Source organism: Symsagittifera roscoffensis, chromosome 2 (assembly GCF_963678635.1).
Source record: "Symsagittifera roscoffensis chromosome 2, txSymRosc1.1, whole genome shotgun sequence".
Taxonomy (NCBI): Eukaryota; Metazoa; Xenacoelomorpha; order Acoela; family Convolutidae; genus Symsagittifera; species Symsagittifera roscoffensis.
Window position 1 is genome coordinate 78,780,266 of NC_087063.1, and position 19,954 is coordinate 78,800,219.

General features: G+C 43.6%; 2 protein-coding genes across 6 annotated transcripts in view; both read right to left on the minus strand.

Annotated features, from left to right (window-relative positions):
- LOC134840587 (succinate--CoA ligase [GDP-forming] subunit beta, mitochondrial-like) overlaps positions 1–19,954 on the minus strand; it is a 485,398-nt gene that overhangs the window by 326,496 nt on the left and 138,948 nt on the right. The gene's annotated exons all lie outside the window — the stretch shown is intronic.
- The window catches only part of LOC134840588 (uncharacterized), a 114,398-nt gene that overhangs the window by 15,130 nt on the left and 79,314 nt on the right, over positions 1–19,954 (minus strand). The window lies entirely within an intron of this gene.

Consider the following 19,954-nt stretch of genomic DNA (forward strand, 5'->3'; position numbering starts at 1 on the left):
TTGACCTTGATTTGGAAGTTTGACCTTCATTTTGGGGAAAAAAGTATTGTTTGAATGTAACATTCGCCCGGAAGTACATATCGACGGGGAAAAAAGCTAAGCAAAAAAACGACTAAACGTAGCTTTACATGCTTTTCACCGTCTCTACCAAAGCCAGTTCTTTTGGTGGTCTTTCAAACAACGGGTCGACAAAAACGTTACTGTTCTCCGGCTTCGACCAGAACGCTCAAATTAACTTAATTACATGCAAAATTAGTGAGCTCATGGCTGGGTCTGTATCCCCAGACCACGAGGTCACTCCTAAAAACAGGGCTACTACTATTTATTACAATACTATTGTTTTTGTACAGTAGATAAAAATCATCATCTCCATCGAAGCTCAATTCCTAGCTTCTCATTATCAGAAAATGAACCCAGATGTTAATTAAATTCAATTCAGGGCATAACCAGGAAGCTAAAAGTTCGTATAAAACAGTTTAAGTTCAAGTCTCGAGATCCCTCCGGATTCTTGAATCCGGGGAAATAACGTCCTTTTTTCCTTTCCGGAAGGTTGGAAATACTGCCCCGGCAGCTTTCACCGCTGGCGTGAATGGCTCTGTAACGATTGTAGCGACACAAACGTTACAACTTGGAGCGGTCTCAGATAAGTTCCAGTTGTATTTTTCTAATTCTCGTCGTTGTTTCTTTCGCAACTATTGTGGTTGTTGTGTTTCTTTTCTGGTTTTTCTACAGAATGGCCGTTTCAGCAATTCTCAGAAATATGACGTCATCATTCGAAATTTTGAAAATCCAAAATACCAGAATAATCTGACCTTCACAGATTGTCTAATCGTTCAAATAACGTCGCTAATCCTCTAAAACTGTCAACTCTCAAGGTCAGCAGCTAATAATTCGAAATCGCCTTTTCGTCCATTTTGGTCGAATGTCACAGAAAAATTCGAATCGACTGTCATGCTCAAGTTTCTCGCGACAACTGAAAATCAAAGTTATTTTATCAGAAAACTCAAATCAGAATTACGGGAAAATCGATAAAAATCAGACTGGATTTGTATTGTTGCTGAAAGAGAGCATCGCAAAGTCTAACGAGAGCATCATCGCTGGTCGAGAAAAATGATGATTGGGCAGGCAGACGAGTGGAATCTATCCAATACCATAATCAGAAAAGTAAACTACTTGAGTTAAACTTATTTACTTAAAGTTTCCAGAAATATCAGAGCTACTTGAATCTATAGTCGTGTTGGTATGTGAGTCCTGAACTAATTTCTTGAGTGCATTTCATGTGACTATGATGTGATATGGCGAGTTTTAGGTTGATCCAATTGAAATCTTAAAAAAAAAATTTTTTTCAATGAGATCCGAAAATATCGTCATGTGAATTAGAGTCGGAAAAGTCAGTTTTGCCAGAAATAGAGCACTTAAGAGGTAAGATAGGTGAAGAGGATTTTGAGTCGCTAAGGGCAGTTTCAAATCGGATCGCGGACGTTTTTCAAACCATAAGGCAGATATTGATTGTTGTGATTTCGCCGATGTTCCATCTCCTCTTCCTGCGACATTGAGTCTGCACTTTCAGTTTCTGTGTCTTGCAACAATCAAGACACAATCAGTGGCTATCCTGATGCTGTTGGAAGCAGTCCTCCAACACTTCTGCTCTCCTACTCTTTGTTTACCACAAGGTAGGGGATCAACGTTAGATTCTCTGTTTCGGCAGAAGCTGTTGTGCAGGCACAACGTCACGTTTCTCTCCACATCTTCCTTCAACATCTCTTCTTTCTCCCTTCCATTACATTCCCTCGTCCTGGAAGTTCTCTTCACTGTGGTGGTCACTGCATTCCGATGAGTTACAAAATCTTGCTTGAAAGCTCCTGCTCCAATGACCAGCTGATACGAACTGTACACTCTGCTGTGCTTCGACATATGCTTCTTAGCATATTCGTACAACCATGCAGTCTTGTTGGCTCTAAACCATGGCATCAGACGTCTTTTGGACCATATCTTTTCCACTTCCATCGGAATGTTCAAGGTTTTGCAATTTGTCTCAAAAATATCTAAATCTTTTAGACAATCCAATTTCTGCAATTGTTCCCTCGTTGGCGCCTTTGTCTATTGTTCTCTTTCACATGAGCTTCCAGCCATCGTATCGCCATCATAATTCCCACTATCACTATCGTTCTGGGCCGTGATGAGTCTGGTAAACCCATAGAAAGCAGCTCTCCACAGTCCCAGATCAACACTAGATTACTACGCCCGGAGTACCACCATGTTTGCAACAAGCAATGGCAGGGAAAATCATCATGTGTTGACATGATGCTCCTCCAATTACGCTTTTCCGAAGCTTCCAGTAGTGGTTCCACTTCCATCATCACTCGGTTGACTTCATCATTCTCATCTACTGCATAGTAATCCGTGACTGTTGATCCCTTCTGCTTCTGTCTTTCAAAATCACTGAAGTTCCCACTGGCGTATCCCATGAACTTCCTTCCCAATATCGACTCTAACTCCTCTTTAGTTCTCTCTGGAACTGCTGAGAACATTTTGCACAGTAACTCATAAGACTTCTCTGACATTCTCGCTAGTCTTAGGCATTTCGGAACCCAGAAGGCTTGATCCACAATTGTTTTCGTAATTTTCACATCCACAGCTACGAAATGCACCGGGTATCTGCTCTTGCACATTGGAGCTAATGTTGATCCCACCAAATATCACGCTCCCAATGGTCTGCGATAAGTTTCACTGTGTCGGATGTTCATTTCAGCCTCGATTGCTTCCCTTCACTTTCCTATGTGTTTTTGCTCAGTCTGCAAAACTCCAACAACACTTCTACACTGATGGCCGTGACCATCTCATGCTTTTGTTCTAGATTCAATAGTGACTCTAAAGAACCAAACATGTTGTAGAATTCTAATGCAGTCACTATATTCACCTCGGTTCCTCCATGGCAATCTGCAATCAGTTCCGTTTCCGTTTTCGCCTTCATCACAATGTTCCCAAACAATAACGTCAATTGTTTGTGTTGTTTCTCCAGAGTCTTCACGCAATCCAGACCTCCACAGACGTGACCTTCCAGTCCACAGACTTCTGCCAGACAGCTACCAGGTTTGACCCAGTCCTCTGGTCCCCAGCCAGGCAACTCTACTTTGTCTTCTCCGTTGCTCTTAGAGGCTGTTGTCAGCACGTTATAGATGACGTTAAGATCACGCAGGTTACAGTCTGAGTTCAGTTCCCCTGTAAGTCTTGTGTCGCATGTAATATCAAATCAGCGTTGGGAGTAGGACACCATGATGGTTCATCAGTTCCCACACCACCATCAAGCTCGTTCTCAGCAGTTCGTCTGAGAATCCCAATCCAAATTCTACTCGTTTGTCAGATCTTGGTACTGAAGGTGCGGCCACCTTTTCCTCTAAGACTAGTCCCAGCCTGGTCTGCTGATTAGCAGCGCTTCTTATTGTTGCAATTCTCGACGTCCAGAATCTTAGCAACACTGCTTGCTCGTAATCAAAGAAGCAATTGCGTATGTCCTCATTTAGGAAAGGGTTTTACGCTATCACTATGATTCCGGACACGTAACTGCAGGACCTCTTTCTGATTGGTCCACAGTATTCACTGGATTTCGGCAGTGCTCCCATAGATTCCTTAGTGAGCCTCAGCTCTTTTTTTGAGAATCTCCTTTTTTCGTCTATTTTCCTCATGGGTTCTAGGTCCACGGGTTTTTTCATGTCGACTCGCATTGGTTTCCTTTGATGCATATACAGCAGTGCTAGCAAGAGCAAGGACTTTGCTCGTTCATCGCCTTCTCTTAACATCTTGACACAAGTGCTCTATGCTGGCACTGAAATTTGTTCTATCATGAACCGGATGAAACAGAGAGCGTCTCTCAGCTTCGCGCACGCTACTGCTGATTCCTCTTGGCTTATCAGATCTCTCATACTCGTCATTAAGAACACCTTTTCTTCCTTCGATCTCTTCCTTTCTTCTGAATCAGGTTCCCCGCGAGTCAGTCTAATCACGCGCCAAGCGAACCTCACTTGTAGCTCAGTTCTCACGTAAGGTACTGCAATCAGAGCGTGTATCTTCGGCGTGGTTCTCATTTCTTCTTCGATTTACCGTAACACTACCGCTCTCCATGGAAGGCTCACCAACTGCTCTTTCGTTTCTGCATGCATCTCAGACGATACCAGAGTCCGGTATGCTTACTGCTTCAGGGTGGTGCCTTGCATCATCGTTTCCAAATAACCTTACATGGCACTTTTGTCTTCCAGAGCCATTAAGTGTGCTCTGGTCCAATTTCTGTACTCCAACATCTCCAAGTATCCACTGGCGGGTTCAACTATTGATACAATTTCCGACTCTGTTAATCGGTTATATTCCACTGGGACTAGCTGTCCTACGACAATTCGTTTTCCGTGGTTCATGGGAGACGGTTTAAACTCTTTCATAGTACTCTCTCCAGATCGGCTGAGTATTTTTGTTTCTAATGTTGCTCCAGTCAAATTGCGGTCACTCTTCTTGGTTTTGTAACCAGTTGATTTTATCCCTGTCATAGGAATGGGTGGCACCATCGCTACATCAGTCAACATCCTGTCTGTGCCAGGCAATCGATCATCACCCTGTCCCAAATCCATAGCTTCTTCGACTCGTTTTCTTTTCGCTGAGTTGACAGCTTTTATCGAAATTTCAGAATCCACACTTGTCTTTCCCGCTTTCCTCAATGGTCGCCTTGCTGCCCAGTATCATCTTCATTTCATTAATCTTATCAATCACCAATTATGATCGCATCGTTCCTTTCCGTGTTCTTGACAGATAAACCACTTCTCCTTTGTCTTCTTGCGGCGTCATCTTGATAGGAGAGTTTGCCTCACTTTCGTCAGTGGCTGAGTCGATCAATAACTCACTCAATCTCCCTTCACACTCGTCGAGTTTGTCAAGGACCTCCCGCATTAGTGGTCGGTTGAGATCTAGTTTCAAAATAGACTGGGTACCGTAGCTCTGAACTACTATCCAGACCTCTTCCATGAAGGCTACTATATCCATTCTACATCCCGTCCTATTTTCTTGGTCCCTGTGATGCATCTCCCATTCTTCTTTGGGCAACCTTCCCAAGAAAAGTACTCTGGCAGCCTCTTCTATTCTTCTTTGTTCGTTATCTTTAGAATTGCTCGGAGAGCCGCTCTCCAGCAAATTTCGGTTCGTTTCCATAAAGGTAGACGGGGGTTCCAGCGTGGAAGTACCCTCGTCTGCTGGCTCAGTCGTCTCCAAAGCATCCGCGCCGCTTTCAAAATCACTGAGAAAATTGAAGTCTAGGTTGGATACTCCTCCTGTTGATGCCTTATCGTCTTCTTTCTCTGCCTGATCGGGATCCTGTTGCATAGGTTCCTCCGACCGACGGCTTTCTCCCTGCCCATCATCTCTTTCTGATTTCTCTCTCGAATTTGAGGGTCCATGCTCTTCACCTCTGGCCCCTTCTGGGAATTTCGGTATGATTAGCCTGCCAGCTGACTGATCTTTCTCCTCTCCATAAACTATTTTGACCTCCTCATAGCCGAAGGGTGCTAGCTCGTCAAGATCAACTCCCACCGTTAACTCCGGATTCACACTCGTCAAGATCAAGCAGGCCTCTGGTAATTCGGCTCTGCCTCTCATCCTCATAGGCGCTTGATCCAGTTTCGCCCATTCCTCGTCAAATCTCCCACGCTTCGGAGTCGCTGCGTTGCTTATTCGCCTTCTCGTTGCTTGATCCGTGTAAGCAAACTGCGTATGCTGTAACACTGCGGCATTTCTGCCCAAAAACACGGATCCATCGTTTCCGAGAATTTCGCCATCCTCCTTTCATTGTTCTCAAAGGCTCTCAACCTAGGAGTTTGCACTGCGGAGACTGCTCCGAGCAACATCCTTCTTATCAGAGGGAATTCAGGGATTTCCTCTGGAAACTTCTTGTTATCACACCAACCATTCATCTCTTCTCTCACCTTGTGGTATGAGACCGTGAGTAGAGGAATTCTTGTGATCTCGCCATTTGTCTTGTCATAGGGCCTTAGTTTCCAGAGTTTTGGGAATACTTCACTGTGCCCTCTGTCCACTTCTCCCATGCGATCGCGGAAGTGATCGTCGAAGTTGACTACCGTCATCTCTGGCTCCGATATCTTTGCAAACAACGGATGTTCGCTCATGAGGTCTCGCAATACGTGCTGCTCACACCAATTCAGCGCAATTCCGTCCACTGCTGATATGAGGTTCAGGTGGAGCAGCGACCTCCTGTATGCTTCCACCTTAACATCAGGGAACGCAAACGTGGCTGCTGGTCCATATATAAATGGCACGAACTCCGTGGCTCCTGTGATCAACGCTAAGGGATCGGTCTCCATAGATAAGGTCAGATCAGTTAGCAGGAGCATGCCCCGAACATGTCGTCGCACGTCTTCCTCCCTCTGGATTGTTTCATCCTCTCCTGTTCCAAAGCGATTCTGCTGCAGTAGGTACGGGATATGAGCATGTCTCTTATCTTGTTCCAGGAATCCGTAGCTCGCTTTACGTCGAGCTTCCTCGTATTCTCTCTCATCTGCTCTGGGTAACGCGTCAAATTCATCAGTCCTCCCAAGTTTCCATGCGTAATCGCAATCAAGGTTAGAAGTCCATCTAATCGCAAAATTTGAACTCCTTCGGTGAGCAGTACAGCCGGTCCTTTCACAAAGTTTTCTGCTCCAAACGTCACGAACAAGGCTATTAGCTCAACGATCGATACTTCCACTACTGCTTGGAGGAATTCTTTTATCAAATATCGAAACAATGTTGGGTAAATTTTCGCCAGGAAGGACGCGGTCCATCCGGCTCCTAGCCCTTCCAGCATGCTATCAGTCCGGTCAAAGCCTTCTTCCCCCCTCACTTTCTGGGTCCAGAAAGCTTCCAAGGTAACTTGGCACACTCTGCTCACGAACTCGGCTGACTTTTCTTCAGCATTTTCGGCCAGGTTCACCTCCTTCACTAAGTAGGCATGGATCTTCCTGATCATTACTGGGCCTTGCTCGAAAGCATCCGCACTCAAAGCTGCTACCCGATGGGTTAAGTGCAGCCACTGATTAGCCTCTGGTTTTGTTCTCAAAACCATCGCCTCCAGATGAGCTCTGGTCTCCTTGGTGTTCTCTCTTCTCTCTGTTCCTTCTTTGATTTCCATTTCTCGGAACCACAAATTATTTGAAATTGCTACGATTACTCGATGGTCATCGTCAATCCCTGGCTTCAATTTGAGTCGATTGAAGTTGGACAGTTCCAACCCCAGCACTTCGTCCAACACTAGCATGTGTAGTGAATGGTCCATGAATCCTCTCATCGCTTTCGAGTTTATCCGACCACACTGCAGGTAATTCAGCCCTGAGTGGCCTCAGATTCTCCATCTCTATCTAGCGATTTTGGGCAGATATGATCATATCATTTTTCCCTTCCGAGAGCAAAGCCACAATCGCATACACGAACTTCAGTCCATCCGGGAGATGAGCATATCCCGGAGACAGTGCAAACACGGCTCTCGGTGTTATTTTAGTGAAGGCACCCTCTTTCAGGGTACCTAACCCTTCACCCATTGACTCGAGGATATCTTTTATAGCTGGCCATACAGCGGCTTTGGCTGTCGTAGGCTCTCTGAGTCTTCTCAGGAAACCTCTGCTGTGTAGATGGTCATTGATGCCAGCAAACACAATTGTAATTGGGACCATCTCTGTCTGCCTTTGTACTCCGATTGCCATCGACACGGATTGCATTAGGTCCAGGTCAACCGCTGCCAACATTAAAATATCAGGCCAAAACAGAGACTTGGATGTATATACAACCCACCGTATCTCTGAACATCACCTTCTTGATTCACTTGTTTTGGGTACGCTGTTTCTTCCACGTGGCCTGGGGGTGCTTTCACCTATCTGAACATCTTTTCATGTTGTCCAATTTGTGCCCTCGTCGTCACGAATCTTCCGGGTCTTTTTCTCGATTTCCTTCATCATGATTCAGTTTCACGTCTTGTAACGGTCTTGCATTCACTGGACCCATTGTATTGTTCGAGGGCAGACCCTCTAAATCGGCAAACCTCAAGGCAGTTTTAGAGCTGAAGTTTATGGCAGCAGCTGTTAACCAGTCCACGCCTGTTATCGAGTACAGTCCGTTGACAGACAATCTCGCTCCGTTCAACATCTTCATGGCATCTGCTGCAAAGCTCACCGTCTGAAGGTTCAGTTTAATCAGATCCTCCTTGTACATGTGCCAGGGAGAAGGTATGGGCCTCGACCAATTCAAAGAGCTCCTATCTGGGCGTCGCTCCTCTCGACTGGTGCTCGTCGTCTCTGATCTAGAGGTGCTGGTCGTTTCCGTTGTCGGGTTGACAGGTCCTAATCTTCGTCTAGGATTGATGGTTCTTCTCGTGGGTGCTTCCCCCAATTGATCTTGTACGTCCGTTCTTTGCCCTAGCTCGCTGTTTCTAAGTTAGGAGGCACAAAGATTGAAATTGCCGGTTTATTCTATGTTTCTTCCTTCTTCAGCACTCCCGTGTCAAAGAGTTCTACTTCCGTTTCATCTAATCGCTTTTGGAAGACTCGGTTCAACCAGGCTTGTCCTTCGATGCTATCAAAGTGAATCCCGTCAGTAGTCAGTCTGGCCTGATCCATAGCTCTCAGCGCTCGTGCTCAACATCCATAAGGATCATCCGTCCAGCATTCCGACTCGCAAGATTCCTTAGGATATTGTTCCACCTGATTACTCCTTCATTGTGTCTTCTCGCTGTTGCTGTCAACGTCTTCGTGCTCATTGGTACAGTGCGGACGGTCAGTACCGCGCAGTTGAATCTCTGCCAGAGAGTAGTAAATAGGCACACCATCATTGACCATTGACTCCCATTGTGCCTCTTCCTCGTCTGAGGTTGTCGATATGTTATTCGTCCCTACTAGGATCATAACTTTAGGAAATCTCCCTGGGTTCATCAGCTCTACCATCCGAAATAACTGGGCTATCGTTGCACCTCCAAAAACCATCACCGTAGTGATCCAGGAATTCCTCAAATTTTGGAGCAGTCTGACCAAAAAGTACCCCAGTATCAGATGTGATGTCCAAAGTGGCGGTTGCTGCATGCTAACTGCTGGGCTCCAAGTCGATCGGTTGAAGCAGGCTCTCGGATCGATATCCGGAACTCCTGTGAAGCTATACTTCAACTGGTTGTTCTTTTGCACGTCAATCACTCGGGACACTTTCTTCGCCAGCATCTCTCGTATCTTTCTGTCTCGGACCCTAGAGCTCCTTGATGGTAACGTTGCAATACTAACTCCCTCTCTAGTCATCACGTTTTGGGAGAGTCGTACTCTGCCCGAGTCATCGATTGTTCCATAGGGTGCAGTTACCCGGGAACCTGGCGCATTCCTAATGGTAACCAATCGTCCAGCTGTTTCTATCAGCTTTCTCACCGTTTGCTCACAACCGGGTCACCTAAGGTATCACTCGGGTCCGGGATTGTCACTCGACCAGTTCTAGCCGGTAGTCGCCTTTCTGTATTTCTGCATTTCTCGAGGCGTCAAGAGCTCCATCGGGGACTGCCCACGAGGAGTAATGCTTGTATGTATCGCTTTCTCTACGGCTGTCGTCAACGCCAGCCGCTCCAATCGCTCTTTGTACTCCCACTTCAAGCGCTCTATTTCTTCATCCTGTTTCTTGTTGCAACCTTCAAACAGTTTCTTCCACAATTCTCTATCTTCTTCCATACTGAGCATGGTCTTAGTAATTTCATCCAGCTCCTTCTTGGTCTTTTCCAGTTCGTCTTTTGTCCCATTTAGATCTTGCATGGTTTCGTTCGTTTGAACCTCCTCTTCTACTCTCGCCCTCTTTGGTGGCACAGCTGCTCTCGTTGTTCATTTCCTGATGCATCCTCCTCAGTCCAGGCTTAGGCTTGGTGGGCAAAGGCATCTCACCTGGCTGGTAGGTCCTGGAACTTCCCAACCAGGCTCATTCGCCAAGTCATTTCCTGAGAGAGCCCCGTTTCTCCACCTCATCACTCTCATATTTGGGCGATCTAGTACTCCCCTTTCTCCATATGCTATTATCAATAAGACTTCCTGGGGCGGTCCCCACGGTAATCATGCCCCAAGATGTTTATTAAGGCGGTCAGCAACATGACTACCTCTGGGTCCTCCAGAGCGAAGACTCGATCCATTAGCCTCCGATAGATCGCATCTAACATCGGTTCCACATATGCCTCTGCCAGGTCCATCAATTCGTCCAAGTTGAAATTGTCCGTTTTCTTGCAGGTTTGATTTTACTATCGATTCGATGATTTGAATTCAAGTGAGTAATTAAACGATCAATCAGGATCTAGAAAAGAGGTCTCGAATATCACATTTGTCAATTTTACACTAGTTTTATATTAAAATTTATTTAAACCAGTCAGATAAACAGATTTTGATCCTAAAATTTATTAAAATCAATCAGTTTCTTAAATTTTGGAATTCGACCTAAGATTGGACAATCCAAACTTTGGATCTGTTCCTAAGATCCTCCTTCAGTTGTTCATGGTCACTAACTCCTTCTTACCCAGGGTCTTAATAAAATAACACAAAACATAACATAACACACATATCACACACAACACACATTCTAGTATGACGCCCTCCTGCATGTCACTTAAACTCAGCCTATACTTAAATAATATTTCTCATGTAAGTATACTTGTATATTAGTATCGGAGAAGATTACGTGTATCAGTGCGTACAGCTCTCGTGGATGCAGTCCACATTTGTTCGGATTGTACACAGGAAGCGAAAGCTCCTTCACTTCCTTTTCCACAAGGAAGTCCCTCAATCTCGTCAAGGACAAGACTAGATTTTCCAGATCCACGTGCCGCTTCTCCGTCGCCCTCGTCACCAAGAAGCATAAGTACTTTCCCGGTATCTGTGACGCCGCCGGAAGCAAGGCTGCTACGCCCCCTATTCCTGGTCTTTGCTTCCAAAGGATTTCTATGTTTTTATATTCTCTCTTAAAATCTGCTGCTAATGCTGTCTTAAAACTCATGTCTGCTGTGATTGCTATCGCCCATCTTCTATTTGTGAGTATGAAACCGCTATCTGTCAATATTATGCTATTTGAGGATTCATTTGGTAAGTTGAAATATGACTCAACTACTTTTCCTATGTCCGGTTTCTTAGGGTCATCGCCTGTTTCTGGTTCTAGGTTACCTGTCTCTCTTGCTATTCTTATTTTTAATTAATAAATTTTCAGTGTGGGTAAGTCCTACCCCCACTCCACGGACAAAAATATCCATCGACGTCCCCGTCGATCGCATACTGGATATCAAGTCGAGGTTAGAAGCCGGAATGAGTAATTGCCCCTCCTCTATGACCTCATTTCCATCGTTCTTTTCCCTGGTGCCCTTCTCATTGACCTCACAAGCAGGATATATCATCGGATAATCCCCCTCTTCCATGTCTGCAGGTATACACCAACCTTCTGTCTCGTAGTGGGCGGCTCGGCCACTATTCAGTCTATAAAAGCGTCCCTCCTGGTGCACTTCCGTAATCATGAAGGGTCATCTCCCCCCACTTTTTTAGGAGCTTTTTCGTTCCTTTCGGTGGTATATCGTTCTGAAAAACCCATACGTAGTCTCCTACCGAGTAAGCTTTTGCACCAGCTGCTTTCTTATTGAATCTTTTCCTCTGCCTTGCCTGTGCCTGCTGAGTGTTCCGTCGACACAGGTCGTTTAACTCCTGTTGGCGTCTAATCACATCCCTTACATAGACCTGTGGAGACGTTTTCTTTCCCTCATACTCTTGGTAGAAGAAAGTCAAGGGCAAAGACTTCTCATGTCCGGTTAGCATCATGTGTGGACTAACTCCGGTGGTGGAATGTTGCGTGCTGTTATAAGCTCCCATCACCTGTGGAAGGTATCTGTCCCAATCGGTCATGTACCTGGAACAATATACCCTCAGCATCGATACTAACGTTCGATTCTGCCTTTCCACTAAGCCATTCATCTGGGGATGGTATGTCGTGGAGTGAGCTTGAGCAACCTGTGAGCGTCTCATAAGCTCTTTCGTGAGTTCTCCCACGAAAGCTGTTCCATTATCCGATTGAAATGTCATCGGAAAACCATGTCTCGCTATCCACGTATTGATCAGGTGATCGCACGTCTCTTCCGCTGAGGCAGTTATGCAGGGCACGGCCTCTGCATACTTCGTGAAGTGATCTATCATGAGCAAGACTTGATTATAACCACTGTCTGTCATGCATATCTTTTGGTGATCAATATGCACCACCTCGTTGAATTCAGACGAATCGATCGACTGCAAAGGAAATCGTAACCTCCTTGGATCCTTGACCTGTTGGCATGACAGAAATGCTGTTACCCACTTCTCGCATGTCTTTTTCTTTCTAGGCCACTCAAAGCGCTTCAGGATCCTCTGATATACTTTGTCGATTCCCTGATGGCCCATCTGATCATGCGACCAGAATAAAAGTTCTGTCTGATAGAGTTGCGGCAACACTATCGCGTTATACTTCTACATGACTTTGTGTTCTTCTCTTCTCTTGCAAGCCACGATCCCGTCCTTGTTCAGATATAACCTTCCCTCTTTCTGCATAAAGTAATGTCTCAGAATACGGTAACTGTCTTCCTCCATGTCTCCTTTGTTCGGGCACCATTTTCGATCCACCTTTTCAGGTTGCTTGTCATGCGGTCCTTTATCTGCGCTCTTAGTAGGTCCGACAGTCTGTATCTCGCCTTCAAGTACGTCTTCATGACCCTCATCTGACTGTTCAGGTCATTGGGCTGATGCTTGTCTTCTTCCATCTTAACGCACCAAGCCTTCGCCAACGGCTGTGTTTCTTGTTCGAACGGCTGAAGATCAGTCCTGACTACCTCTTTTTGTGGCAACAGACTTATCGAAGGTTTCGATACCGCTATTGTTTCCAGATCATCCGCTGCGTTATCAGAGACTATTTCACCTGGTATGAGGTAGCGATCACTGTCAGGGTCTTGATTTACCTCCCTGTCCAGATCCCTTGCTCGAGTCTCCACTAGTAGTGTGTGGATCGCTAGCTCTGACAGTTCCGATCCTGAGCTCGAGTTCCTGTCTGAGTAGGTGTCGATTCCTGAAATCCGGGAGTTGTCATCCATTGAAGAGTCTGCGATAGAGCACGTCTCCTCCTCCTTATCAGTTCTGTGCGTTCTTCGCATCCATCTGACCTCCCCGGACAAAACTTTATTCTCCAGGTCCTGTTTCTCATCAGGAGCTTTCTCATCTACATCAGACTCCCCGGACAAATTTCCTTGTAACGGGTGTTGATCTTGAACTCGCCGGCTCTTCTCACTGTTCGTCTCCCCGGACAAACAATCTTGCCCCAGGTTTCGTTCAACCTTCTCACCTTCCTTCTCCTGGTCCCCAAAGGTAACGGTTTTCTTTTGCGTATCGTTCCCCTGTTCTTTCCGTCTGTATGAATTACTGGTTGAAACCTCGTGGGGTATTGAGGATACTAGTTGCTGAACTATTGTTCTACAATCCCTCTCGTTATCTTTGTGTTGTCGTCTTGACGGCATGATCTTCACCTTCTCACTGACTGTCAGTGATGCCATAGCTGCTGCCCACTCAGGGTCATCTCTGGTCACTTCTCTCTCTAACAATCCACCCAGCATCCGCATCACTTGCGGTGTGACCTGCACCGTTTTATCCAATAATGAGAGGCGGTTAATGTTCATGTGAGAGAGTTCCTGCTGGACCAGGTTCGAGCGCAGCAACAGGTCCAAGGGCACCGGGTCCTTCTTGGATAGAATCTTTATCTCGGCTGCTTTCTCTACAGGTAACTCAGGATGTCCAGGGATTGGATGTCCAGACTTATCCAACCATCTCGTCAAGGGAAGCGGTTCATAAGTTTCTTTGTCCAGAAACGAGAATCCTTGGTTTCAGCCTGATTGGCTAGCTTCTGTTCCAATCTTTCATAGAACTCGGTTTTCTTGCTGAGGCTGTCTGCATTCTGGTGTTTGTAACGCATCCTGTGCTCGATTATCATGTGGTAGCCATCTAATCTCACTATCCATGTACCAATATAACTCTGATCCATCGAGTATGTCTTCAACCAGGATAACGTTCTGTTGTCCATGCGTAACTTGAAGGGAGCGCTCCCCATTATGCGCGGTTTTATCCAATAAAGTCAGGTTTGCCAGAAAAAGAGCACTTAACAGGTAAGATAGGTGAAGAGTATTTTAAGTCGCTAAGGGCAGTTTCAAATCAAAACATAAGGCAGATATTGATTGTTGTGATTTTGTCGAGCACGAAATCGAACTAGAAGAAGGCGCCGTTCCCCACAAGGAGGGCGCAAAGGCGCATGACACCCCATAAATCGGAAGCGTGCCGAGCGGAATTAGAAATACTACTCTAATACCATATGATAGAACCCTTGAAGTCGCCTTGGGCTTGTAGAGTTGTCATGGCTAAAAAGGAAGGTGTACAGCTACGATTCTGTTTCGACTTTTGCTACCTGAACGCGGTGATGATAAAGGACACCTATTCAAAACCACGTGTATACGAGAGCCTCTCGAAAGTTGGCGATCCCAAGTTTTTCATTACACTGGATCTGGAAACTGACTTCTGCGGAAGAAGGATAGAGTAAAGACAAAACTTGCATGTGAATTGGGCTTGTGCCAGCGGGAGAAGATGCTCTTCGGCTTGTGCAATGCCACGGCGACCTTTCAAAAACTGATAGCTCATGCTTTGACCAGTGTAACGAAGACGTACGGGAATCTCGTGATGTACTACGCGGATGGCGTGGTCATAGCGACATCCACCTTGCAGATCACACCGAGAGAATCGATGAGGTCTTCGACTGAATGAAGAGAGCCGGCTTGAAACGCAAACCGTCGAAAAAGAAAATCCTCGGGGACAAAATCAAGGACCTGGGAAGAATGGTAGACAGGCATGGCGTGAGTCCGGATCCGGATGCGTGGAGGCCGTGTTGTGATGTAAGGTGCCCAAAAAAGACACGCAGCTCATGATCTTCCTGGGATGTGCCAAATAATACCGCAAGTTCATAGAAGGGTTTACAGAAAAGGTGTACCAATACAGCAACTAATGCACAACAAAGGGAAGAAGATATAAAAGAAATATAAAGTGGGACCTGTGCGAAGCGCCAGTGCTAGGCATGCCCACAGATACAGTGCTAGGCATGCCCAAAAAAGTTTAAGTAGTCTAACACAAATTTCCAAGTTAGTTTTGTTTTTAAAGTTTGTCTGAGCCAAACAGCAGGCAAAAGTACTGTGGTCATTATTTTGCAGGCCGTGAGTAATGAAACTCACAAGGCACAAGGCAAAACAAATCACACTCTTCTCACCCCTGTTTTTGAAGCGCAGACATTTCCTCTGCCTTAAGCTTCTGATCTTGTTTTGCTTTTGCCTTCCTCCTTGTCGGTGATGTTCTCTGTTGTTTGCCCTTGTTATTGCCAATCAGCTCTGACTGCCTTTCTTTGTGTGCCTCTACCAATCGCAGAAATTTCAGCTCCAATTCAGCACTCTGGTGCAGCTTCAAATATTCCTTGAGCTGGTCCGGGTCGTTTTGCTTGCTCTTGGAGAGTAGCCGTTTTGTAGCTGGGATAATGAGCACTCCGGTGCCGAGAAGCTGACTAAACAACTGAGTTTACTGCTGTGTTTACTGAAAATTTAGTCCCAAAATATTTTTGGTTTTTGATTTAAAGCGTACATGTCTAAATCGAAATTATGACTCAGAAACTTCCAGACAAATGAATTTTAAAATGTCTAATTAATTTTAGAGGTTGAAAGTATTTTAATATTAATAGTAATTTAGAGGTCAACTGTGATAATTTTTTAACATGATGGCTTAGAACCAAATTGTATGTGAATTATTGTAAATAACATTTGTAAATTGATGTTTTATCGTCATTGAGATTAGTTTATTTTTAAAATCCTGACCATGCACATAGTTGCGAAATTGTTTGAAATTTACTTTTTAGAAAAAATTTCTTCAATTTTACTTTTAAAAACAATAGCAACATGATAATTAAGTAGTAGCCCTGTTTTTAGGAGTGACATCGTGGTTTGGGGATACTGAGACCCAGCCATGAGCTCACTATTTTGCATGTAACCAAGTTAATTTGCGCTATCTGGCCGATAGCCTTAAAAAAACGACTGAGTCGACCCGATGTTAATTGACCACATACATAATTGGCTTTGGTAGAGACGGTTAAAAGCATGTGAAGCTGTGTTTAGACGCTAGCCAGTCGTTTAATGACCTATCTTTATTTTCCGTTGGTATGGACTTCCGGGCGAATGTTACAATCATTTTGCTTCGTTAGATAAACAAGTTTCCTATGCGTGTGGGTCTTTAGAGGAGTTAGTTTATAATTTTTTGGAAGGTTTTATGTATTTTTTTATGAACACATTCATTTGGCTCAACGTAACTTTCTATGTGATAGTTCGCCTGTGTACGAAACAATTAGGTCTGTTTGTGATTTTGATCTACGATGGGCGGTTTGTAAAATAGGTGCAACTCTTTCACTGCTATCAAGGTTTTATTTCTTCAGTACATAATGTTTAAACTTTTCTGACTATCAATGGCTACAGTTGGAGATTGGGTTAAAAATCTAGATGATGCAAATAATTCGGACGAAGACAGTGATGATACGGATTGGGTACCACCCCCAGAAAAGGTGGAGGTGCAACAGACTGAAACAGTCGAAATAACACCCGAAGAAATTTTAATTAAAGAAGAAAATGAGAAAAAGCGGAAAGCCAATCTATGGGATTCTTTTTTAACCGGAGTGAAGCGTCCCAAATTAATAGAGAAAACTGCAACAGATTCTGAACCTATAAAGATGCCTTTTACTGAGCAGAAAGAGGCCGTGATAAAAGAAGTAAAACGTGTTTACGATTTTGCCGGCGAGGAGGTTATTGTAACCGAGAAAGTTGCTTGTAATGAAAACAACGTCGAACTAGAAAACACAGAAGCATGCTGTGATCAAACGCCAAAAGATAGTGAAGATTTGTCTGTTTCCCCAAAGGATCATACTGCCACAGGTATTTTCTAGTGATTTTTTGAAATTTCACATGATAAGCGCTTCTGGAAATGACGTTTTCAACATGATTTTCTACGCTTGCGATTTTCAAATCGGAATGTGGAGTTTTTTCAGGTTAACAGCTTGGTTAGCAGAATCAGTGACTCGATTGATTGTACGGTGTCTTAACTTGCGAAAGCAATAGTATTGTTATCGGATTTTTTTTTCGTGCATAACTTTGTTCACAGCACTCCAACATTCTCAGGGCCACGATAGAGGCCAAGTGCAACAGATGTATTTTGAGCATGTTTACATTTGAAATGCCCATTCTATTTGAAATCGGTGTTTTTATCTTAGTTTGTACAAAATCAACTCCGTTTGTGTATAATTTCTTCAAGTTCTTTTTTTTGCATTTTAAGGTTTATTCGGCTTAAGCCAGGGGTTCCGCAAAATATATGGCCATATAATGGGGTTTCCGCCCTAAATTATGCCATAATCGTCCTTCTTTCCCTCCATTATTTCCATAATCGCTCAGGAAAAATAAATAATGGCCATTATGGGATTTTATTCGTTCCATAATTTTGAATAAAAAATCAAAACAAGTTATTCAATTTTAAAAAAATTTTGAAACAAGTTTAGCATTCCAAAACTCTTCATTGACTTTTAAGAAAAGAGTAGCCTCAAGGTGATATGGAGTCATGCTTTTCGAAGCAATCCAAGTGTGATTTTTATCTTCGCGCATTCGGTCCTTCGCGTATGACTACTACTACTACTACTACTACTAAAAGAATTTATTCCCTTTAAAATATAAAGGCATCAAACAAAAGAAACGGTATGATTATGTACACAAGACATCACGAACGGCAATTTATGCATTGGCAACAAAGTAGCATTGAACAAGAGTTGTTTAAGTTGAACATATCAATTCTATTTTTCAGATAGATTTTCAATTTTGCTTTGAAAGTTTCAGGCGATGAGAAAATGTCGGCTATGTTGTTTGCTGAAATCATGTTGGCATACCGACAGACGGGATAGAAGAAAAATTGCTCTGTAAAGAAGAGTCGACAATTCTGGGTTGTTGAAAGCTTAGGGCGTGAGCTATTGCGAAGGTCTTTGGCTGCAAAGGTAAAATTTATGTATCTGTAAAGGTCGAAATCAAATTGATCAGTCAGGATTCGATTAAGAAAACACATATCATGTAAAGCTATAGTGAAGGAAATCGGCAAGGAATTCGTTTTTCTAAGTTGTTCTGTATAGTCGTTCACTCCCGTTACCCATTTCAAACATTTTCTGTTAAATAATTCTAGTTTGCGGCGATATGTTAAAGATGGAAACCAGACCTGACTACCGTATAATAAAATACTCATAATACATAGCTGGTAATATTTGAATTTGGTTCTCATGGATACTCCATAAGGGATTGATCGTTTTAAGAAATGGAAAGCTTTGTTAACTGCGACCAGTTTGGTTTTAATGTGGATATCCCACTTTAAATCACTAGATATCGTTACTCCGAGATCTTTGATAGATGAAACTGACGGAATTAGGTAATCATTAAGGCAAAGAGTAGATTTGGGGGAAGTTGAGTTAAAACAATTAACTTTGCATTTATCAGAATTAAATGTCATTTCGTTTTCAAGCGTCCAATTGATAAATAGATCAATGTCTATTTGAACTAAGGAAAAGTCACATTTTGAATAGAGTTTGCTGTCATCAGCAAACAGAAAGCAATTAGAGGTTTTCAAGACAGCTGGCATGTCATTAATGAAGAGTATAAATAGCAAAGGGCCGAGTACACTTCCTTGCGGAACACCACTTGTTACATGGCCTTTTGGAGATGCTTCATTGTTAATTAAGACAATTTGCGTGCGGTTTGTGAGATAGGAAGCAAAAAGTTGAAGAAAGCTAATGTCAAAGCCTAAATTACCAAGTTTCGAAATAAGTATATGATGAGGAACTTGATCAAAAGCCTTGCGAAAATCGAAGTACACAGAAAGACATTCGTTTTTTGCCTCGACGTCGTTATAAATCTGATCTAGGTATTCAAGAAGCTGAGTAACAGTCGATCGCTTGGTCATAAAACCATGTTGAGCAGGTGTAACTTTAGCCCGAATTTTAGGATAAATGAAATCGAAGATCATTCTCTGCAGAATAATCGATAATTGAGGCAATATTCTAATCGGGCGATAATTTTCAACATTTTCGGGATTACTAGATTTAAGAATTGGCGTAATAAACGCACATTTCCAAAGTTCTGGCCACGTTTTAATTTCCAAAACCTTGACAAAGAGCTGCACGACTAGAGGAGATATTAATTCACTGCAGCAGTTAAGAATAAAGGTTGGGAGGCGGTCGTTGGTAATACAAGAAGTTTTAGCTTTCTCGACCTTTTTAAGGTTGACATCGAGGTCGGATAGAAAAATGGTGGGTTTTTCGGGTTGTAGGATTTGAATTTCGTGCTTTTCTAGAAACACTGAACAGAAGTAATCGTTCAAAAGAATGGCTATTTCAATAGAAGTGGATGCTTTTCTATTCATCCAGTGCATTTGGTTTGGTAATTTCCTTTTGGTAAAAGATCGAAGGTATTTAAAGCAATCACGGGTAGAATTTGGTCTTAAAGATTCAAGGAGACAAGTTTTATCCAACTCGATTGAATTGTTAAGGTCTTGTTGGATCGAAGCTAAATGATTTGTGTTGGCTGTCCGTTTAGATATGGAATGGTGCTTATTCAGTAAATGAACTGTATGCGACGAATAATAATAGGGAAGTTGCTGGCGTCTTTTAGTTTTATGTGCGCATGATAAAAGAATTCCATGATTGATCTGAGCGTACCAGCTATCTACATAATCATTAGTGGTGGATATGGAATAACATGAGTTTTGTTCCACAATGAGTTTGGTAAAGCAAGGGCTGATGTTACTATTGAAGATCGAATGAGAAA